General features: G+C 45.5%; 1 protein-coding gene and 1 long non-coding RNA gene across 5 annotated transcripts in view; one reads left to right on the top strand and one right to left on the bottom strand.

Moving 5' to 3' along the window:
* Window positions 1-7,162: 7,162 nt before the first annotated feature.
* On the bottom strand, window positions 7,163-15,680 carry LOC140707268 (uncharacterized). Its single transcript, XR_013536808.1, has 2 exons — window positions 15,574-15,680; window positions 7,163-7,365 (listed from the first exon to the last, which is right to left on the bottom strand). It is a non-coding gene; the product is annotated as an uncharacterized LOC140707268 (long non-coding RNA).
* The window catches only part of SOX5 (SRY-box transcription factor 5), a 918,192-nt gene continuing 908,737 nt past the window's right edge, over window positions 15,003-24,457 (top strand). For all 4 annotated transcript variants that reach the window (XM_072999722.2, XM_078376420.1, XM_078376419.1 and 1 more), the window contains exon 1: window positions 15,003-15,109. The gene's annotated coding sequence lies outside the window, so the exon portion shown is untranslated. The remainder of the gene's footprint in view (window positions 15,110-24,457) is intronic.

Here is a 24,457-nt window from a genome sequence, read left to right on the forward strand (position 1 = left end):
CCCTGAAGACATTTGCATGGTGTGGGTGGTGACGACTCTTTATTTCAGTGTCATCCATTTGCATGGCCAAGTGTTAACTCATTTCCAGCGCAGTCAACCAAGGGCTGGCTGCAAAATGATCTCGAAAGCAAAGTGAAATCAGAATGTTTGTAGTCAATGTTGGAGGAGGTAAAGACAACAATGACTCAGAGCAGGTGCCCTAAAAGGGTACTAATAATTGAGGAAGCTGACATGAGTGACTTTCCACACCTACTGACCAAACTCAACCAGAGTCTGGTCAAGTTACCATGCTCAACAGAGCATGGACAGAGTTCCTATTCCAGTCCTCTGAAGATGCCGGCCACAGAAACTGGCGAAATGTCAGGAAGAACAACCTTCAGAACACTGCCCGAAAAACCCACAACAACCATTACCTTTTTAAGTTTGAACTCCTAACATTGACCAGCCCACAGGACCACTAACAGTTTGAGGTGGCTATGAGGAACAACTGCTACTTATGACAATTAAAAACATCCGTAGCAGTTTAAAACAAAACAAAAAAAAACAACACAGAGAACAGCAGACAGCAATAAAACTTCGGCAGCAATCCAACATTTAAAATCCAGAGGTGGCTTAAGAAGCGATTACAAACCAAATATAGTCCTAAATAGGTTACAAACTTCCAAAAAAACATTCATTTAAAAAAGTGTAGGGATCTCTTTTGGAACCTTTAACCTAGCTGTTAAAAATCCAGAGAAGGAAGAAGGATGTTCTTCAAATCTTCTAGAGATGGGGGTATTCATATTCATATACAGATACGAATACCACTACACAGGTGGACATAACAAGGGGGCCCGGACTGTCCACTCACTCGTCTATACTGCCACCGGCTCCGCACTCCGTTCCATTTGTTCCGTAGCTCGCGTTTGACTAGCCACTCCTGGTGGAAGGAGGAGGGAAGACGAGTCGGACTCTCGTTACATCCACCTGTGTGGGGGGGAGATTGGTATACGAATCCCCCCATCTCTAGTTGGGAGTTTGATTCCCCATTGTGCCTCCTATGACTGAAACCAGTCCGTGTGACCTTGGGCAAGCTGCACAGTTCCAGGGCGCCACCAGAAGAAGGGAATGGTAAACAACTCCTGAGTATTCTCTACCTGGAATACCCTGAAAAAGGTCGACATAAGTCAGAATTGACTTGCTGGCACATTATGATGGTGGTGATTGTTACTGTTGTTGCTAAACTATTCAGAGCTTTAGAAGCTGATAATCAAATCGTTGAACTGACGCTGGAGACAGAAAACCAGAAAAGGAGTCACATGTTCTCTGTGTGCAACCCAAATTAATGAGTAGGCCAACACATTAGAAACCAATTTTGATTCCAGCTTTAATTAGCAGCTATCGTCAGTCAGGGTTCAACAAAGCCCATTCTGAGTGAGGACAGTTTTTCATTCTCATTTAAGGCAATCTGTAATAAACTGATAAGGATATACTTTTTTTAAAACATGGAAGCAAATGTTCATTAAAGATATCCCTCCCTTTAAAAAAAAAATCCAATAGAATAATACTGAAGGTGTGGAAAAAAAGTGGAGTTTATTTTTTCTCTAGCAGCTTTGGAAATTATTTCTGCCCTTAGACAGCATTGTTGCACTGGGATCCATGTCCCTGTGCTATTTCTATTTTAAACGAGTGATTAATTACGAGGAAACATCTGAGGATTTCTCGATCTAAATGTGTTTCAACAGGATGCTTGTGTGGTACACTGTGTTTCCTCCATTTCACTACATTCAGCAGCAACTGCTTCTCCCCATCCTGAAGTAGGAATTATGAGCGATGCTGCACCTTTTTCTGACACCGTGCATTTGAAATGATGGATGAGGAAGAGGATTTAATTCATCAGCCATTTAAGGATGATGGAGACAGGCGCCAGGTCCGGTCAAAAGGCGGAAAGGGAATACTGCAGTTTTAGTTTTTGTCCACTAGAGGGGATTGCAGGTGTAAATCAATGAAACCAATTTAAAGAAGGAAGAGAAATAATTCTCTCTCTTTTTTTCATATTTTCCAGAGCCTAGGAAATGGTGTTTTTCCCTCGAGTTCTTACAGAAAATTTATGCACTAGAAAAACAGGCCAGCTGCAGCTTGTGAAAATGTTACCCTTTGGAACAACAACATTCACCAAACTATCCCCAGCGTGCAAAAAGGGCAACATTTCAAAGCTGCGGTGCCGACTAAAAACAGCCTGCCACATTGGATAATCAATACTGTAGACTCACTGTGAGGAGGTTCAGTGGGCAGAAAACTAACCATTTTCCAATGCTCTTCTTCAGAAGCAAACTTTTCAGGTAAATAACCTTGGCTGATTAGTTGGCATAATGCAAAGCCGGCCCTTCCATTAGGCAGAGTAAGCCAGTGGATTTGGAGAATCAAAAGAAGCCTACAGATCTTATTTAATTTATTGTTATTTCATCCCCAGCCCCCAGTGCCTTTTAGGTTTTACATTTGATGGATATTTGTAGTAGTACAAGGATATACCTATGGGACATACTGTACCGTGTGTGGTCTATTTGGCCCTCAGCACATTTCTGGAGTGGGCAGAGAGGCGGAGGTTGGGAACTGTGAAGATGAGGCACTATTTAGATGATTTTTCTCCTCTTTCAGGTGCTGGCAAGAGAGCTGGAGGTCCCACAAGCACAAGGAGAAAACAGAAGGACCAATCTTGTGTTTACATTTCTGAGCCTTGAGCTGGATGCTTTTACAAGATTTTCTCACCTGCTGGCTGAGAAATTCTCCACCCTGTGGGGCATGTTGAGGCTGGCCTTTGGTTGGACAAAGTCTACCCTGAGGTAGGGTCTACTCTTTCCTACTGCCACTTTTTCCACCAAATCATTTCTTTTGGTTAGAATGAATTCGAAGATAGCTTTCCCATGCATCTGCAATTTTTGGAAAATGCCAGCTTCCCTATCCTTCAGAATGATCCCACTCTATATACAGTCTCATGTGTAACTCTTTCGTTAAGCAGAATTATCAGCCACACAAGCCAGGAATTTCTTGAAAAGTCCATATTTGACAGAATTTTCCCATTACTATGTTTTTTTTTAATTCTTGCAATTTGTTTTTCAAAAGTTTCATCTGCATCTTCTTTATGAATGGGTGGTCAGTTGTTGTTGTTGTTTAGTCATTAAGTCATGTCCGACTCTTCGTGACCCCATGGACCAGAGCACGCCAGGCCCTCCTGTCTTCCACTGCCTCCCGGAGTTAGGTCAAATTCATGTTGGTCACTTCGGTGACCCTGTCCAACCATCTCGTCCTCTGTCATCCCCTTCTCCTCTTGCCCTCACACTTTCCCAACATCAGGGTGGTCAGTAATAGACTCCGACTACCATGTTCCTTTTGTTTTTCATTAATCAAGATTCTCTCAATAAGACAACCAAACTCATCCTCCAGTATTTCTGTGCAGGAATATGTATTTTGACACATTCTGTGATTCCACCTCCCTTACTGTTCTTTTTGCACAATTTACATCCTTCAATTGCTCTATTCCAGTCCTGGGAGTCATCCCACCAACATGAATAGCAGTATGCTCTAGCTCAAATTAGATTTTGTAATTCTTTTAGTCTAAGAATGTTCCACAGCCATCTCAAAGGCCCCTCTTTCTAGGTCCTGATGGAGCCCATCCATGCCCTCTTGTGACAAGAATTACAAATTTACAGGCAACATGTTTTTGTTTGTCGTTGTTATGTGACCTCAGGTTGGAACTGACTTACAGTGACCCAAATAAGGTTTTCAGGGTAAGTGAGATATCTCAGGAGTGGTTTTACAAGTCCTGTAGCCCCAGTGACTGTCCATATCTGAGTGGGGATTCCCTTTTTATCCATCACTTTATCCACTTCACCAGTGATTCCTAAGTATGGACTCCCCAAAAATCCTGGCCAGCTCATCTGGTGGCGAAGGCTTCCAGGAGGTTGTCTCAGAACATCTAGGGAACCACCGCACAACACCATGCCAGGTATGTTCTTCCGCAACAGATCCTGCATAAAATAAATTTGGAATATTCCTTAGGTAAAGGTAAAGGTTCCCCTTGACATTTAGTCCAGTCATGTCTGACTCTAGGGTGCGGTGCTCATCCCTGTCTCCAAGCCGTAGAGCCAGCGTTTGTCCGTAGACAGTTTCCATGGTCATGTGGCCAGCGCAACTAGACATGGATATTTATCTACTTGCATTTGCATGCTTTCGAACCGCTAGGTTGGCAGGAGCTGGGACAAGCGACGGGAGCTCACTCCGTCACGTGGATTCGATCTTACGACTGCTGGTCTTCTGACCTTGCAGCACAGAGGCTTCTGCGGTTCAGCCCGCATCACCACTACGTCTCTATGATTGGAATACTGTATTCCTTACCCCCCCTACAAACAAAATGAAAATGAAAGCCACAAGTGGATGTCAGGTTGATTATAGGTTGTTGTTGTTTTTTTAAGAAGGGACATTTTCCTGCATTTCTGGCCCCAGAGTGACGCCCACAGATTTTGGGACTGAAAAATCAGACATTAGGCCCATCAAATTTACCTACCCCATACTATTCTAAGACCACACTCATCCTGTTCATCACCATAATGGGCACTTTGAGGGTCACAAACATGAACGAGTTAGCTTTTATTTTCATTCTGTTTCTAGTTTCTTACATTCTCCATCAAGACAGAACATACTCATTCCAGAGTATGCATAAATTTATATGAACAGAGTAACTTTGACTTCTGACCTTTAGTTGTTGAATTAAATTACTGACTACACATTCAGGGGCTTAAGCACAGTGTATGATTTTCTCAACAACACAATCCCATAGAGGTTTAAGGGGGGGAAATGTTGCTTTTGAAATATATAAAACACCTTGCATGCAAACGGTGAGGGAGGGGAGAAGGTCTCACTGTATCTTTGTGTATGAGAGGTATGTAAATGCCATAATTCAGTACTTTTTTTTGTAAAATACTCTATTGTTTTGTCTCTAACGCTGCCTGGATGTCTTCCGAACGTGACTAATGAAGGCTTCACAGAAAGATTCGGAGCATCATAGCAAACAGACACAAATTTAACACAATACATCTTCGCTAAAGAGAAGAATAAATATTTGAAAACAAGCTCTCCTTGTAGACCACCCAAAAACCATACAAATAACTAATGTGTTTTTTAAAAGATATTAGCAGCCTGGTTTATCTACAGTATATATCTGCTTTTGTCAAGAATTACAGTCCATTCATTCTGTGCTGAGTAATAGTTTTACTAGATTATTGGAAAGTTACAAATTAGATTAGCTTCTGAGGTCTTCAAAACCTTATAGTCCTTATCGTTCAGGCACGGAATAATCGAAGTTGGAAGGGTCCTATAATGCCATCGAGTCCAACCTCCTGATACATGCAGGAATACAACTCAAAGCAAATCTGACCGATCGTTGTCCAATTTTCTCTTGAATCCCTCCAGCATTGGAGAGCTGACCATCTCCTAAGTAATGGGTTCTATTGCCATGTTGCTTTAACAGTTGAGAAGTTTTTCGTGATATTCAGCCAAAATCTGCTTCCTGTAACTTGAGCTCATTATGATGTGTCCTGCTTTCTGGGATGATTGAGAACAGATCCTGCCCTTCCCGTGTATGACTGCCTTTCAAGTATTTGAAAAGTGCTATTATACCTCCTGAGTGCTCAGATCCTGAAGGTGAGGTGCCAATACTTTGGCCATCTCATGAGAAGAGAAGATTCCCTGGAAAAGACCCTGATGTTGGGAAAGTGTGAAGGCAAGAGGAGAAGGGGACGACAAGAGGATGAGATGGTTGGATAGTGTCACCGAAGCGACCAACATGAATTTGACCCAACTCCAGGAGGCTGCTTCTTGGGAGGAAAGCGATGACAAACCTCAACAGCATCTTAAAAAGCAGTGACATCACCTTGCCAACAAAGGTCTGCATAGTCAAAGCTATGGTTTTTCCTGTAGTGATGTATGGAAGTGAGAGCTGGACCATAAAGAAAGCTGACTGTCGAGGAATTGATGCTTTTGAATTGTGGTGCTGGAGGAGACTCTTGAGAGTCCCCTGTATTGCAAGGAGAACAAACCTATCCATTCTAAAGGAAATCAACCCTGAGTGCTCACTGGATGGACAGATCATGAAGCTGAAGCTCCAATGCTCCATCTCATGAGAAGAGAAAACTCCTTGGAAAAGACGCTGATGATGGGAAAGTGTGAGGGCAAGAGGAGAAGGGGACGGCAAGAGGATGAGATGGTTGGACAGTGTCACCGAAGCGACCAACATGAATTTGACCCAACTCCAGGAGGCCGTGGAAGACAGGAGGGCCTGGCGTGCTCTGGTCCATGGGGTCATGAAAAGTCAGACACCACTAAACTGTTAAACAACAACAATTATACCTCCCCTCAACCTTCTTTTCTCATGGCTAAACATACCCAGTTCTTTCACTCTTTCTTCACAGGGCTTGATTTCCAGTCCTCTGATCATCCCTCTTGCTCTCCTCTGAACTTGCTCCAGTGTGTCGGCATCCTTTGTTGGCATTAGAGCTTGAAAGTGGATAGGGTGACATCCAGGCAGCGGTGCAGGTACACACAATATGTCCTTTCCCCCAGCCATGAACTAAACTTTTCTCATAATGGAAGGAAGGTCAAGCATCTTCAATTGAACGTGCTTGTACACCTCTTCAACAAACCTTTGCACTGAATATAGAAACCCCAAATTAACATTGGAAAGATTTATTAGTGGCCTCATCCCTCCATGGTTAGACTCCTATCTGTTTTAGTGTTGTATTTGTCTGATTCTTTTAAAAGATTTGTATATTTGCTGTTTTTAGTTTTTAAATATAAATGTTTAGTGATAACTGCCTTGGATCCTTTTTAAAGAGAAAGGTGGGGTGAAAATATTTTAGATTGTTGGTGCTGTTGGATTGCAACTGCCATGAACCCCTACTCAGCATACCCAATGATGGGGAATGCTGGGCATAGCCGTCTAACCATCTCTGCAGAGCTACATCCAATTTAAATGAGATGGAGAGTATATGACAAATAAAGACACATCTAGTTTTCATGTCTTCTTCTTTCTTCCTTCTCTCTCTCTCTCTTCCTTCTTCCATTCTGCCTCTCCCTCACATGCAGCGAAACCAAGGCACATGAATACACAACACACACACACCAAAAATATAGAGAAACATTTAATTAGAAAGGGTCCTTTTGTACTCTTCCTGCTTTAACAATCGGATGCTTTCAGTACTTAAGGAATGAAAGATAGGGTGATGGGATTTCAGCTGGCGAGTTACCTCATCCTTGGGAAATTCAGGAGGAGGGAGTCCAAAACAATTCACCTGGATGGATTCTTGAATTTGTAGCCTTTCTTGGATAGACCTGAGAAATGGCAAATGGTAGAAACAGGTATGCATTACAAAAATAGTGGCAGCAGGCATGAATGTACACAGGTATTATTAGGGTGGGCTATGCGGACAGGAGAATTTCAGCAGTTCCTCTCTTCCATCCAAGCCAAAAATGGTCAGTTGCACAGCTAATACTGCTTTACATGCATAAATAACTGCTCAGTTCACATCCTGATTGACCTGGTGGCCTTGGGGAATTCTGAGAGCTATAGTGCTTTTATCTTGAAATGTCTCCCAAATCAAAGCCTTCAGCTTTGGAATGCTTCTGTGACTGTTATCTGGCATAGGACATGCTTTCGTTGGGTTAAATGGATTAGCACAGAACTACTGGGCTTCCAACCCTGGTACAAGCTGAGTGAGTACAGAAGACACCAAACACTGTTGCAGAGTTTTGAATGTTGGTTAAACTCCTCTGGTTGCGCAGCAGAAACCCAGGGATCCACAGAGCAGAGTAGCGTCAAGTTCCCCAGAGTTAACCCATCCCTTTTCCTCAACTTACAGTCTCAGTAAATCACTCCAAGCCATTAGTAAGAGAAATTATCAAAAAAAGGTTTTATTTACTTACAGTTGAACAGATCAAAGAGCACAGTGACAAACATGACTGCTTTGAGTAACTAGCCTCAACAGACTGACTTTCAACAGACTCAGGACAGGGAATGGAGAGGTGTGGCTCTCTTTGAAATTAGAGGCAGGGAAAGAAATAGTGGTTAATGGAGTTGGGGATTGATATTCGCCCTGGGCCTGGAAAGGTCCCCCCACCCAGCCACGCCTACTAAAGGCAACACGAGAGATTGCAAAAACTCCAACAGAGAGATAGAGGAGGGGAGAGAGAGAGAAATTAAACCAGGATGGGGGAAGAGAAAGGAGAGGGCACTGAGTTCAAGGTAGAACTCAGGGATCTTTTCTTCATCTGGGTGAAGCTGGGTCCATTTGCCAGTATTTCTACAATGCAAATTACTTCCTCTCCGCTCACTTCCCACACATTTTGAAGCACAGCTCAGCAGTGGTGCATTTCATTCATGCCTCTAATGGCTACCTTGCTCCCCTCCCTTTTAACTTTTAAAGATCAGAATCATTATACGCTTGCTCATCTCGAAGGGTCGGGGAAAAGGGAGACAGAGCACAATGCAACCCCTGAGCAAAAAAGGAGAGTACCATTCTCTGGAATTCTTCCCTACGATGACTTGAAAGTCCCAAAGAAAGCAGGAAAGATTGTTTGATTGTTCTGTTAATTATTGGCCCGGGCCCCCTAGCGAGTCTTTGTAGAAGATAAGGTTTTCCTTGCTGAGAAGAAGAATAATCCCACGTCCCCCCTTTTTGATGGGTTTGATGCCAAGGCGATTGTCGTTTTTCACCTTCTTTAGGAACTGGAGCCAAAATGGTGTCTTACCCTGCTTACTGGGGGGGGGGGCTGCGTCCCTCTCTCCCTCTTCTACTCCATTTCTGCCACTAGACAAATTCATAAATTAGAAATTCAATGCATGGATGTATTTTTACCTCCCCTGTGGAGGAGAGCAAAGTAACAAGACCCCATTTAACAGAAAAACATGACCCTCTTTCTCCCATTTCCTCCGTGTCAGGAAAAGCAAGAGAAATGCCTCTTAATATGGTGATGAATACGGTCCGTAGGGGAGGTGAGGAAGAGGAGGTGTCAAATCCAGCTACCTGACTCGGTACACTCTGCGAACAACCCTTAACTGTGGCTTCCCTTGGTGCCTTAACCTTCTCCCCACCCCTGCTATCATTGCATCCTGCTGGCTTTCTTCAGGCTGCCTGTTCCTTCTTGTTTCTAGGGCTGAGCAAAATGCCTTAATCAGGGGGAGCGCGTCCAGCCTAAGTCCAAGATGGCAGTGCTGTTGTGTTAGGGCAAGGGAATCAATCATGTGGAGGTTGTGATGCAGGTGACCCAGGGCAGTATTTTCGTGGCTTAGGTCCATTCCAGGCGTTCTCCTTCTTTTTGACCTCAGGCCTAAGGGATGGTCTACTGCAGTGGTTCTCAAGCCTTGGGTCACCCAGGTGTTTTCGGGCTGCAGTTCCTGGAAGTCTCCTCCAGCAGCTGTGCTGACCAAGGTTTTGGGGAGTTGCAGCCTAAGAACATCTGGGTGGCCCAAGGTTGGGAACCACTGGTCAACAGGGATCCCTGCAGCTTGATCAGCTTCAGTTGGTTTCAGTTTTGAGCTTGTGGAGCAGGAAGACCTCACTTAAGTCTATTAATATTCCTCCCTTCTTATGTTGTTGTTGCCCTTTGATCATGACATGCGTTTGATGCTCTCAGAGCCAGATTTGATCCTGTCTCTAAAGCCCTTTACAGTTTGAGCTAGGAACGGTCTACCTGGGAGTAACTAATCATAAGTAATGAATTAAGGTAAAGGTAAAGGTTCCCCTTGACATTTAGTCCAGTCGTGTCTGACTCTAGGGCACAGTGCTCATCCCCGTTTCCAAGCCATAGAGCCAGTGTTTGTCCATAGACAGTTTCCGTGGTCACGTGGCCAATGCGACTAGACACAGAATGCCGTTACCTTCCCACTGAAGTGGTACCTATTTATCTCCTCGCATTTTTACATGCTTTCGAACCGCTAGGTTGGCGGGAGCTGGGACAAGCGACGGGAGCTCACTCTGTCGCGTGGATTCGATCTTACGACTGCAGGTCTTCTGACCTTGCAGCACAGAGGCTTCTGCAGTTTAAGCCACAGCGCCACCATGCCCCTACACATAATGAATTACTTGCAATTAATTCATTTCCCCAGTAACAATGGTATAATAACTTTACTATATTACAGCTGTAACTGAACAAGTGATAATATCATGTCTCTGGCAGATCCCAAAAGCTTCTTAAGAGACGGTGCACACAAGGGCTGTAAGAGGGCAGTTTTCCCTATCTGCTGGCCTGTCTTTTGAACCGGTGGGAGCTAGATCGGTTGTGTGTCTGTTTTTGCAGTCATGTGTCTGAAACCTGTTGCATACCTCTGCATGTGCAATGGTGATGATGTCATCACCATCAGCCAATTGCTGCTGATTAAAGGCTTCCACTGGCTATTTTAAGGTGCACACAACTTTGCCACATAGAATACAAGTGGCGTGCATACCAAAATTGCCTTTAATCAGTGGCAATTTGCCACAGATAATGGCACCAATGCTGCTGTGCACACAGAGCTACTCAACAGGATTTCAGCCAATGTGTGACTGGTCTTGCAACAGAGAGCCTGCTGGATAGGCGGCAATGTTTATGCAAGTGTCCTTCCATTTTCCTATAACTAGCAGGTTTCTGGCCTTAGTTACGTATCTATTTACAGGGATGTGTTCTTACTGAATTGTGGGGGAGGAAGATAACATGGTACAAGTTCTAGCTTCTGCTTTGTTGTGAGGCAATGACATGCAAAGGTAGACCGCATGCTGCATATCGGAGGATCGTGGCACCTGTAGCATTCTGAAAGAGTTTGTGCACGTGCACCCAGAACGTCACTTTTTCAAATAAGTAGCGAAGGTAAGTTCTGATAAGTTTGTACAATCCTGAAATGTGAAAACTAATCATCAGAATGTTTCAGAGAGATCTTAGAAGCAATTTAGCTAATTAATTACCGCATGATGGATTGGACAAGTGGCAGAAAGCAAGGAGATCTCAATCTAACAGATGAGAAACCCTCTGTTAATTTATGTGTCATTTGCATTCATTTCCACCGCCTTCGCCTGCTTTTGGTAATTACTTAGAATGACAAAGAAGGAAAGAGGAAGGCTGGCACAATGGACGCGAGTGAGAAAGAGGGAACCAAAAAGGAAAAAAAAGAAAGAAAGAAAAGTAGATGGAATCGAAAAAGAAAGAAAAAGAAGGAGAAGCACAAAAAGGACAGAAAGTAAAATTTCTAAGGGTGCCCTCCCCCCCCCCAAAAGGCACCCTGTAGGCATCTCTGGATCCTTGCATAGACTCTGGTCCTGCGCTTGATCGCTCCCTCCAGCGCAGTTTGGGAGATCTCTTGGGGCTCCAGCTCCGCCGACGCGATCCCGACGACACTTAAGCCGGGAAAGGGGAAGCTAGGTCGTTAAGGCGGCTGCCGGAGATCTGAAGAAACTCCGCCGCAGGGAAGGGAGGCCGATCAAAGCCGCGCGGTGGGATGTCCCCGCTCTCCTTCCCCGCAAGAAACCCACCAACACCAGGCGCGCTGCCCGTCTCTCCGTCTGGGGGGGGGGGGGCGAGCTAGCGGCGCCCTTCCCGCTTTCCCTTCTTTTTGGAACTAAACGCGCCCTCATCCTTATGTGTCTGGGCCGGGTGGGAAGCCAAGAGGATTCTCCCCCCCCCTTCCTCCCTGGGGCCGCTCCACCCTCCTGCCTCTCCTCCCTCCCTCCACCAGCTCCCGAAAGTAAATTTAGAGCAGGATGAAAAAAAAAACCCAACCCATCAGCGCTCCTGGCCGCCCCGGCGTCCTTTCCTGCGGGCAGGACGGACCGAAGGGACCCTGTTGGGTGATGTAACTTTTTCCTCTTCCCGGGGTGGGGAGAAAAGAGGAGGAGGAGGAGGAGGAAGAAGAAGAAGAAGAGGCGGAGCAAAAGCCTCGCTTCTCTTCTTTCCAGCTTGCCGGACTGAGCTATTCCGCCGTCAATTCTCTCCCTCCTTTCCTTTCCTCGGACGGATGGGATCCCTGATGGTCCTCCCCCGCCGCCCCCTTTTCGCGCATCCTCGAGATCACAGGGCCGGCCCTCCCGTCGGGCAGGGTTGCTTGGGGCTGAGATGAACAACGGGAGCAGGAAACAGCTAACCTGCTCGGCGCCTCTGGCCAGCCACGGATTTTGGAACTTTTGTGTTTATTCTCCCCCCCCAGTTCTGTAAAGCCCAGCCGGGCGAGGACTTCTGTGGGAGCCGAAAGCTAGCACGGTTGCAATTTTTTTAGTGGGCCAATAAAGGTATCCCCTGACTTTATCTTCCAATTGTACACAAAGGCAATATTCATTTCTCTTTCTTTCTTTCTTTCTTTCTTTCTTTCTTTCTTTCTTTCTTTCTTTCTTTCTTTCTTTCCGGCCAGAGAGGTGCTGGTGGGATCGGCCTCAGGCGCTCAAATAATTAGGTTGGTTTTGGGCACGAAGCGCATGGACTTGGAGCGAAGTCCGCGGGGCAGGGGGGGCGCGAAGCGGGGGACTGGCAATTTTGCTTCAGGCGGCAAAACGTCTGGGGTCGGCCCGGGCCCAGCGGACTCGTCTTTCCCTCCTCTGGCCTGTTTTGTGCGCTTCCGGCAAAAAAAGGTTCAGGCAAAGAACCTCCGCGCGAGGAAAGGAAACGGATCAAATTCATAAAACGAATGGAAAATTTAAACGAAGCCCCGGGGTTTTGAAATTCAGGGAATCGAAAAGCAAACCCGAACGTGGGTGGTTTTTATAGTCTTTCTCTCTGTTTCTTCCCATGTCCTCGATGCGCTTGCAGGGGTTAGAGATTTAAAAACTCACACAAACGCACCACAAAACTTTAGTTATCTGAGTAAACATGCCCCCCCCTTATACTCTACTACTTCAAAGTAAGCCTTTTTATTTTTCACGGTTCTTACTTTCAAGGAAGCGAGTAGAGGAGGGTTTGCAGCAATCTCCAAGCGCACCTCCCGGCAAGTCCCACTGAACCCAAGTGAAGTTACTCGCGAGTCAGTACGGACGTGGTTCCCCGGAATGCGAGGCGATCAGACCTTCCTTTGGGATGAAGGCAGCTGCGTCGAATCCAACGGGGCGGGCTTCTTTGGAACCCACAGGCATAGGATCGGGCGCCGAAGAATTCGAGGAAATGACATTACCCTAGCAGTGTTCCTCCAGAACATGACGGTGGGAGGCAAGGATAAAACAGGTCCCTGCCCCCGAAGAGTTTCCAGTCTATCATTCCCCTGAGAAAACAGGGGAAGCGATCTAAGGTGGAAAAAAAGGCGGAGCAGTAAAGGAATAACTCTTAAATATGGATCGTGGAGGCTGGGTTCTAATTCTGCGGAAAGATTCAGGCACATTTTACATATGCAAAGTTGTGGTCCAGTTGCCGGTAGGATTAGGATTGGAGGGGGGGGGGGCGGAATCCTGTCCTGAATCGCCTGAAGAAATAGCACAGTTGAGAATATTAGACCAGACCGGCTCAGGATAAGGCACCTCCCTCGATTCTTGGTGCTTTGCATGCTTATTCAGCCATAAATCGCCTTGTTTCACAGGAACTAAGCACGTACAGAAAATCTCTAGCTTCTCAGACTGCGATCCCCAAACAGTTCCCGGGGAGTAAGAACCGCTCTGGCCTAATAATAATAACAAGCCTCCTGTCGCCAAGTCAATTCTGACTTCTGGCAACCCTTTTCCAGGTAGAGATTACTCAGAAGTGGTTTCTGGGACTGCGCAGCTTGTCCCAGGCGACACAGGCTGGCTCTACTCGCAGGGGTGACCGTGGGGAATCGAACTCCCAACCTCTGGCTCCAGCACTGAGCTAGCCAACTGCCGCCAGCCAGCCAAGGCAAGTTTCGCGCTCAAGCTGCTATAAGAGGTGCGCCGCAGCCCGTGCGATGTACCGGTAGAATCATGAAGTATTAAACGGGAGTTCTGAGTTCAAATCCCCACTGGTCCAGGAAGCGTAATGTGGGACAGGGAGACCGCACAGGTAGAACCTGTCAGTTAAAGATCTCAGGCAGCTTGGGGATCTTATTGGTCCCGCGTTACGTCGGAAAGGACTGGACGGCGTGTCACAACCAAAGCCGGCGCACCCCAGGTTAGAATCCGATCTGGGAACCAGCGACGCGGAAAGAGCAATTAAAAACGCCCAGCGGTTTGTAAACTGACCGACAAGGGGGTGGGCGGGCAGAAAGCAACAATAAGGGCGCTTTCCCCTCTGCTGCCCTTTTATCTTTCCCTTTGATGAGTTCTCGGTTCCAAAAGCGCTCTTTTAAGTGGCCGCCCCCTTCCTCCCTTCCCCTCACCCGCCCCCGCTCCCCACACCGCGCAGGCTTCCCCGTCGTCGCGTGTCCGTCACCAGCGCCGTTGTTTACAACCGGGCACCCTCGCACGTTGGCAGGAAGGGCGGGGCCAGGAGCGAGAGGCACCCCCCCTCCGCCGCTCCCCCGCCCCGCCCACCCGGCAGTCCCGTTCCCCCCCCCCCCCAGACCCACACACCGTGCCGGCATCCCCCGCCACCCCACGCGGACCCTCATCCTCCCCTCTTTCCTCCTGCGGGCTGGGGGGGGGGGGGGAAGAGGCGGGAGCGCGGATCGTCCTCTCGGCCGGGCTATACCCGCATCTCAAGACACCCCCGTGGCCGCACATACACACATGCAGGAGCCCTAGGGAGAGACATACAGGTCTCCAGATGTAAAGCGCATGAAAATCAACCTGAGGGAGGCGAAGGATTCCTGGTCTTGCGTTGTCCCCACCCCCCACCCCCACTTGCACTTCTCTCTCTCTCTTTTCTCCCCCCCCCCCCATGCTTTGTCATTTTCACTCGCCTTGTGGTGGTGTTTGTCTCTCAAGCCGCCTCATGACCAGCGAAGGGATTTCGCCTCGTCCTTGAGAGCGAGAGAGAGCGAGAGCTAGCAAGCAGCCGGTCCAGACAGAAAAAGGGAGCGAGCGAGCGCCGGTGTCGTTCCTTCCCCCGGTCCCCCCTCCCTCTCGCCTTCCCCTCACCCCGACTTCAGTCTTACTCGTCGTCTTTCCTTGCCAGCACTGTGGGGCCGTCCGACGCCAGGCACACCCCCCACCCGGGAAACCTAAGGAGAGAACGGGTAGGTGTTGCATCCCAAACCCACGGAAAACGACGGACGCGTTGGTTGGAAATAACTTTTGGGGGCTGGGGCGGGGAGCGGGAGGAGGAGGAGGAGGAGGGTGGGGAACCCGCGCGTGGGCGACCGGCTCAGCGAGATCTCCCTTTCGGCTGGGATTCACCGTCTCCCACCCCGCGGGGCCGCGATCCTACAGGCGAGGAACGTATTTCGTTCGGGGTGGGGTGGGCGGGGAGCCGAATTCGTTCCTTCTGTCGTTCCGCCCCGATGGCCGAGAACGGAGGAGGGTTAGCGCCTGAAGGATATTCCCATGCCTTGAGGGAAGATGAGGGGAAGAATAGAAATCAATGCTTGGGATAAAAAAAAAAAGAGGAAGAAAAAGGCAAAGCCCCCTCCTCCTTCTCCTCCCCCGCCCATCATCGCCCCCCTGGTCCCTTCCCCTGGTCCCGCCGATGAGGGAGGCTCACCCGCGCGCACCCAGAGCAAGAGTCGCCTCTCCCCGCCAATGGGATGCTTCTTTCCAAAACTTTGGAGTGCCGCTTGTCCCGCTCCCCCGCCCTTTGGAGGGCGGGTGGGAGGGGGGCAGGGAGAGGCGCAAGCGGGGGAGGGTCGCGGTCCTCCCTCTGCCCTCATCCTCGCCCTCTTGAGCCAGCCTCCGTTGGGTTAGCGAGACCTGAGTTGTTGTTGTTGTTGTTGTTGTTGTTGTTGTTGTTGTTGTTGTTGTTGTTGTTGTTTCCCCTGAGCTCGAAGGGAGATCCTTGTCCTTCTGATCTTGGTCATTGACCCGGTCGATTTCACTGCGACGCCGCCAAAGCTGGGGATGGGCGCTCGGAAGGTGAGCGGTGGGAAGGGTCTGTCCGCGGAGGGGCCGTGGTTCCTTCCTTCCCTCCCTCCCTCAGATCTTGGACTGGGCTCCCTTCCCTCGGGATTCCTCCGACAGGAAGCATTAAATTATTTTAATTGCCTGGGCTTTGTTTGTGTACAGCCTGTGAAGAGGAAGGGAGGGGGAGCGGAGAGCGTCCCTTTGCGTTGGGGAAATTGTGCGTTTTGTGCGTGTGTGCGTGTGCGCGCCCGACCCCCCCCTTCTTGTCCCCTTCGTCTTATGAGGTGGAGAAGCTGAGCTTTTTAATTTTCTTTCTTTTTTTTTTTCGTGTTCAGTTCTTTGTCGGCCCTGCATCTTGCAGAAGATTGATCTGCCAGACACAGCCAGGCATAGAAGAGACACAGCACAGAAAGGGGGGGGGGCATTGTTTACATACTTTCCAGCTAGTTTTTTCCTTCCAAGTTTGTAAAAAGAAAAAGAAAAAAAAACCCGAATCCCATCCTTTTTTTAAAAAAAGAAGAATGCCCTGCTGGTTCTGTGAGAAAGGACTCCTCAAGTTAGTCTTTTTGCAGCTGTTATTCCACAACCATTGAAGAAGAAAAAAGAAAGAAAGAAAGAGAGGACTGGGGGGGGGAGAAAGAAAAGAAGCTACCCTAAATCAGTAGATATATTATTATTATTATTATTATTATTATTATTATTATTATTATTATTATTATTATTATTATTATTATTATTATTATTATTATTATTATTATTATTAAGAAGTACAGTATTTAAACTCTGAAAGCTATAGTACCTCAAATATGGGATGGCAGGAGTGAACTTTGTCTTTAAAAAAAAAAACCTTCAGGGACTTTATGCGAGCACAAGACTGGGATCTTAGAATAACCAGGCTTGTTTGTCAAGTAGAACATGAACAAATTTCCCCCCTGGGACCTGCATCAACTCTGTGCTCCGGCCAAGGGCAGAACCAATGGCAATCTGTGGGATTTTTGGATAAGAAGAGTGTGGGAATCAGCAGAAGACAAGAGTGTAGTGTGTTTCCTTGTTGCTCATAAAAAAAGAGAGACTCCAGTCCTTAGAATCTCCCAGGAATTTTTTTTCTTCCTTCCTTCCTTCCTTCCTTCCTTCTAACAGGCTTCTTTCAGCCCTAGGGAAGGCTCATAGGCATATCTGATTGCGATTTATGTTATTGTGTGCTTAAAATAATAAAACCTTTGAGCAAATGGGTTGGCAGAAGAAGGTCTAACCTGAACTGTTTTGTTGTCTTCTAAGGTGGGCTGGTTTCTTAAGAGTTTCTGCACCTTTCTTTCGGCTTAATTTTTGAAGGGGCTAAAATACATCAGAATCTCTCCCCTGTCCTGAAACTCCTCTTAAAACACACACACACACACACACACACACGCAAACAAATCTGGAAGAGTTTTACATAGATATGAAAATGCAGACAGCTGCATGAGTCACCAGCAGGGCAAAAGATAATAATAAAAAAACAAATAAAAATTCAAACAGTGAGAGCTGCACCAACAACTCCTTTTATGAAGACCAAGAGAGGTTTGAAGAAACTTTTCAAAGCTTTTGTGAACTTGAAAGTTTTCTCATCGTTTAGGGACTTTTAAATTTTCTCCTAAAAATGGCAGGTTGTGCTACTGTTGTTGCCTCGTGTACAGTTTTCATGGAGGGCTGGCCTACCAGCTGTTGTTAGGTGTGGTAGTTAAAAAAAAACCTCCATCATCAGGTGCAGTGTATCTCTGAGTACAGGGAAGAAGACAAACAGCAGGAAAACCCTGTCCAATTCATGCCCTGCATTATAAATACTGTATCTCCAAGGCAACTTTTCAGTTTTGGGGACTCGAATATTGGAGTAAAGCAATCTTTGTTTGCGGCAGCTTAACTTTTCTTATGTGCAGGCTTGTTCTACTGATAAAAGTTTTTCCCATTATTTTTTTTTCTAACATAGAAAAGTTTCATCGTCCCACCTCCTGATTTAAATATAGCTTTTGCCTGAAGCCTCACTAAAGTCAACAAAAAATATTTCTTTCCCCAGGCTTTTTACAAAGTTTCTCTTCAAATTCTGTGACAACTAAAACACTAAAAAAAATTAATATGGCAGGAACATGTTTCTGGATACTGGATACTTCACTTTGCTTGAGATTCTTCCGGGATATTCAACTTCGTGACTTTGCAAAGGTAGACCCACCCCATGGCTTATTATGCAAAACAAATAAGAGTTCCTTGTAATTATCGCAGTTTTAAAAATCAAAATCCTTGTAGTCCATAAAAGCTCCCACTATAATACATTAGTTAATCTTTAAAGTATGACAGGAGTCTTTGTTGTTTCACCTACCATAGGATATCATAGCTACCACTTTGGAAATGTATGCAAAATAAGTTTGCAGCCATTTAATTGCAGGTTGGAAAAAGATGCCCCTGCCATTTTTTGATAGAACGGTATTCAGAAAGGTTACTGCTAAGTGGTCTATTCTTTGTTAAGGAAAGCATCCTTTAATTGGATGTGTTTTGATAATCCTGCATAATTTGAACATGAACACTTGATATACATACCCGCAGGGTTTAGCGGGTTGTAAAAGGTAAAGGTTCCCCTTGACATTTAGTCCAGTCGTGTCCGATTCTAGGGCTGTAGAGCCAGCGTTTTGTCCATAGACAATCTTCTGTGGTCACGTGGCCAGCGTGACTATACACAGAACACCGTTATCTTCCCACTGTAGTGGTACCTACTTATCTTCTCACATTTTTACGTGCTTTCGAACTACTGTACTAGGTTGGCAAGATTTGGAACAAGCGATGGGAGCTCACTCTGTCACGTGGATTCGAACTGCTGGTCTTTTGCACCCAGAGGCTTCTGTGGTTTAACCTGCAGTGCCACCACATCCCTAATTAGTGGGTTGGCATCCTTCATTAACGCTTCTGGTCAAAATGTAAATGGCTGCACATGTGTGTGTTGTTGAATGGGGAAAGTCATGACTCAAACTTCTATTGGCCTGTTTTAGAGGCCAGTTATATCGTTTATGAGAGGCTGAAAATTTCCCGTTAACTTGTTTTGGGTCTCTGTGTGGTTTCTCAGCCTGGCTAGTGTGGTTGAGGGGCTGGTTTGGTAGACAATGCATGCACAATCAATTATACGAGCAAAATTGTCAAGGGAGAGACTTAAATATTGCAGAGTTCTCAGTGGAATGCAGAGCATCACATCGCTCATTCTGTATTGCTATATAACCCTGAACATACTGATCTGGTCTGATGTTGGAAGGCAAGCAGAATCCAGCCTGGTTGGTACTTGGATGGGCATCATGAGGGATCTTCAGTTTAGGACAAGGAAACCCTGGAGAGAAGCTAGAGTTGACACAACTGGGGAACTGAACCAATAGTTTGACTCAAGGCAAGACAGCTTCCCAGATTCTCATGACACTGGTCAGCAGGATACAACCATCTAGCATTGCGAATCATAAAATCATAGAAACATTGAGTGGGAAGAGACTTATAAGGCCATCAAGTCTAACTCCCTGCTCAATGCAAGAATCCAAATCAAAGCAGATCTGACAGTTGGCGGTCCAGTTTTCTCTTGAATGCCTCCAGCATTGGACTCACCACCTCCCAAGGTAATTGGTTTCGTTGTCATACTGATCTAACAGTAAAGAAGATTTTCCTGATATTCAGCCTAAATCTAGCTTCCTGTAACTTGAGCCCTTTATTACGTGGATCAACTGACTCCTTATTGCAGTGTTGTTTCACTTCATGGAGAGTCATTCAAGTCAAGAAGAGAAAGAAGTGGACAGTTGAAAGCCCCCAGATCAGTGGTCCCCAACTTTGGGCCTCCAGATGTTCTTGGACTACAACTCCCAGAAGCCTTCACCACCACCTCTGCTGGCCAGGATTTCTGGGAGCTGAAGTCCAAGAACATCTGGAGGCTCAAGGTTGGAGACCACTGCCCCAGATGGTGTGAGGCTGAAGCAGCCCTAATCATGATCAGTCTATGCTGGCTGGGGATATCCACCTCTGGCCAAACTTTTCCAACTCAGAGGCCAAGAGGGCTCCTCAGTGTTTTGGGGTGCCCTGCGGGACCCCCATCAGGGGCTAAGTGTTCCTCCCACAATCCTCTAGTGCACAGGTATTAGCATATGCTAATACTTTATGCTAATACCTGTGCACTAGAGGATTGTGGGAGGAACACCCCAAAACACTGAGGAGCTCTCTTGGCCTCTGGCAGGACTGGGGCTGTGCAACCCTGTACTGAGTGGGAGGTGTAGCCAGGGGGTCACCATGACTTGGGGGTTCAGGGGACAGAAGGGGGGTTGTCTCCTTTTACCCCCTTTTTTTCTGATACCCATTGAATTTCTGAAGGCAGTGCAGGTGAGGGGATTGCTTTTCTCCAAGATGGTATGGGGAACTGTGTTTTGCAAGATTATGTCTTTCTTCTATGGATAATTTTTTTCACAAGATAGTGATTTTCCCCCCCAATTGGAACGCATTAAATAGATTAATGCATTCTAATAGGGAACTGGGTTTCACAAGACGATGTTTTCGCAAGATAGCGTTTTCCATGGATGAACGAAGATGCCGTTTTCGCAAGATAGCGGTTTCCATGTGACGAACGAATTAAAATCGTCTTGCGAGGCACCACTGGTTTTAATGTACCACTGTTCTTCTTATGTTCCGACAAGTTGTTTCTGAGATTTGGTGACCCTAACAGAGTTTTGGAAATACATGAGATGTTCAAGGAGTGGTTACCCTTTGCTATTCCCTCCATGAGTTTCCATTTCCAAACGAAGGTTTGAACCTAGTCTGACACTCTATCCACCGCACCACATTGGCTGAATATGCTGACTCCTTTTTTATTGGCACTTTCTATGCTTTTGCATTCCCTTTGCCTTGCTGTTGCTCACTGTGTCATTTGAACTGTAAGCAGGCTATACGTTTGAAATAAATAAAATCTGGCCATTATCACTTTTATTGCGAGGTCAACTTTCTCTGAATATGAAAGAGTCAGCAGAACAAGTTTTTGTCCTGCAACACTAGGGCAAACCTCGTTAGGAATGTTGGTGGTGTGGTTCTTAACCTTTGTTACTCGGATGCTTTTGAACTGCAACTCCCAGAAACCCCAGTCAGGACAGCTGGTGGTGAAGGCTTCTGGGAGTTGCAGTCCAAAACTCCTGAGTAACCCAAGGTTAAGAACCAGTGGTTTATTACAAAATTAGTCCCACCCGCACGAGCATATGTGAAACAACTGATCAGTCAACATGGCCAGTTTCACACTGATTGCCTATTTGTTGGCTGTGGTCTAATCATTCACGATGATATTGAAAAAACCTTGCCTTGATCTGTCAGTTCCTGCTAATTATCAACCTGTTTCTCTTCTTTCCTTTGTGTCTAAAGTTTTGAAGAGTAGCCCTTTCTTAACTGCCCCCTTATTAGCTTGTTAAAATACCATTGATCCAGACATTAAATTCAGCTGGGTATAGGGAGAGGTCAGCTTACTTGAACTTTTTAGCTGGTTTTTAGGAGTTGGTTACTTCTTTTTGATCATTGCTTATTTTGAGGAGTTTTATGTTGATGTACAGGATCAGATATATAGATGTAGGTATACACACATACACACATGCATAATATCAAGGTTATGATTAAATGTGTTGCATGTTTGTGTATTGTTGATTTTATTGGAATGCATTCAGGTGTAGAGGGCAATATAAATAAATATTGTTGTTGTTGTTACCGTGTTTCCTCGAAAATAAGACAAGGTCTTATATTAATTTTTGCTCCAAAATGCATTAGGGCTTATTTTCAGCGGATTTTTTTTCCCATTTACAACCATCTATGTTTATTCAAATACAGCCATGTCATCTTCTTCTGGTTGCTGCACAAGGGTGGATGATGGGGTTTCACTTAACTAGGGCTTATTTTGGGGGTATTATATTACGAGCATCCTGAAAAATCATACTAGGGCTTATTTTCAGGTTAGGCCTTATTTTTGGGGAAACAGGGTATTAATATTATTAAAGAACTGGTCTGCTGCCTGCTTAACAATGAATGCTTTTAAAAATGTATTTGTGGTGCTGTTATTTTGCTGCTTACCCCCCCCCCCCGCCCCAGTTGTAATTTCATGTTTATTTTTTAACCAGGCTTGCCCCAGTGTTACAGGACAAGAATTGTTCAGCCAAATCATTTGCATTTATAGAAATCTTACCTAGCAATAAACATTTCCCCCCACTTGCTTTCTTTCCCAATAACAGTTAGTTCATTTGTTTTTGTAATTAGCACAAAAAGTAACAATGCTGATGTTAATTTTCTTTCTGTTGTTTTGACCATTATGTCAGAAGACTAGGCAGTCTGATTGATCAGACCCTTTTTTTTTTTGAACCAGCCACATCTATTATCCAAAGTGGCATTTTAAAGACTGGACATAGTTCTTGTGGTAAAGTTCTGTAAGTGGAGCCAAGCCAATTTCATCAGAGACCATGGTCTTTTCCCTCAGTTAGTGTATTAGCAGAGGGCAGATCTGTCAGTTTGGTTTTTTCCCCCCTACATCCAATTCTTAAAACTGAAGTTCTTACTCTCTCATTGAATTACAGAATCCTGAAATCTGCCCCAGAAGGCTGTTCACCCTGTAATTTCACTCCGGGCCACCATGAGATGCGTGAATGTGAGAGACAGGGCTTTCTTGGTGGTGGCTCCGGTGGAATTCCCCGTGCAACTGAGATTCAGTTACCTTCCTCTTGACTATCATTTACACACAAATGTAAAAGATTTAAAAAAAACCTGCAGGCTTTTTATCGTGTCACGAAGCTGCCATATTTCAATTGATTTGCTGCTGTGTTTAAATTGATTCTTATCAAATTACTCTTTCAGACTTCATTATTTTTAAGAGGCATTGTTTTATAAGTGGTTGTGCTATATTCCTTATTGATGCAAGCCTTTCCAAGTGCATGTAAGAGAGGAACTGAGGCGGATGGGCACATTTTCTAATGTCTTGCTCACTCATAAACAATAGAGGAAGAGTGTGGGGGGGTGTTTACAAATCTTGTTTTGTTCTTTCCAGCCCTTTCCTTTCTTTTTCAAACTTTTCTCTCCAGTTGATCACAGTGGGAAAGAGCTGGTTCAGTTCTTCTCTTATTCCTTGCATGTTTGTGTCAGAGCACTGAGAGAGATGATGCTACCAATCCACAACTGACCTTCAGTATACCTGTGCCCATGGAATGCCAGTTTTTTGCACTGTCCAGGATCTGAATTCTGATGTTAGAGAAACACTAGTGACAGGTCCTTCCATATCCTCCGGAAGCTTTCACCCTTGTTGGGAGAGATCCATCAAAATCCAGTGGAAAAGACAAGAAATCGGGCCTTCTCGGCGGTGGCTCCTCGCCTCTGGAATAACCTCCCTCCTAATATTTGTGCGGCTCCCTCGCTGGGCATTTTCAAAAAACAACTAAAAACACTGATGTTTCGGCAGGCCTTCCCTTTTGTCAGTTTCTGACCTCCCTTTTCCTTCTTTTCCCAGTGTTTGTCCCATCTTGCTGAAAGTCCTCCTTATGTAAATTGTTTTTAATCATATTGTTGTTGTTTATGCTGCTGTAAGATGCCTAGAGTAGTCTTAATTGATTAGATAGGCGGGATATAAATTAAATAAATAAATAAATAAATAAAAATGGTTCTTGGGATGCCCTTCCAAGAGTTACACGATAGCATCCAAATTAGAATAAAATAAAGTAAAATAAAAGCAAGAGCCAGAATCTAAGTACAGGGAGATCCTGTCTAAAGCTGATCAATTGTTTTCATGTCAATAATATTATAGCGGTTCATGATTATGTATTATTTAAATGTTAATTTTGGGAAGCATCCCGGTGAGCTGAGGGATTGTGTAACTTGTCCGCCCAAAATAACAACTTGGAGCTGAGAATAAAACCGCACTCCTGCTAGTCCATGTGTTCAGGCCTTCCAACCACTGCATGGAGGCAGTTGGAAAAGAGTTTGGAAAAAGGCCCTCTTTTGTTTTTTTGGACTCCCAGTCCGTGCTGGCCGGGAGGATTTATGGATTTGTAGCCTCAAAAGGAAACATTTCTGGGAACCTTGGCCGAGAAGATGGAAATAGCAGGCTGGCTGATGTTGGGGGCGTGTTCGACACCTGTAAGATCCCACGAACATATGGATGGTTGGAATAACAACCTGCATATTGCGCCTTTAGGTTTTGATGGGATATTCTGGCTGAATGTCAGTCACTTAGAATAGCCACTTGTTTTCCTCTCTACCTCAGATTCTATCTCCCGCCTTTTTACCTCAGCCAGTGTTCAGTGTCAGGGTTCTGTGGCTGTTCAGCAAGATTAGAAACAGGTTGGTAATGGTAGTGTCTGTGTTCTGAGTGTTTATGTAACCAGTCAGTTTGTGAAGCTATTAATGAAGCTAGCTAGTTAAGATACTGTATTATGTAACAAGGTTTTGTTTGTGTTCTGATATTAGATTTTGTAAGTAAAAGAGATACATTTTTAGTTCTTTCTCAATATATATCGTCTGAATCTATT

This window comes from Pogona vitticeps, chromosome 5 (genome assembly GCF_051106095.1).
Source record: "Pogona vitticeps strain Pit_001003342236 chromosome 5, PviZW2.1, whole genome shotgun sequence".
Lineage (NCBI taxonomy): Eukaryota > Metazoa > Chordata > Lepidosauria > Squamata > Agamidae > Pogona > Pogona vitticeps.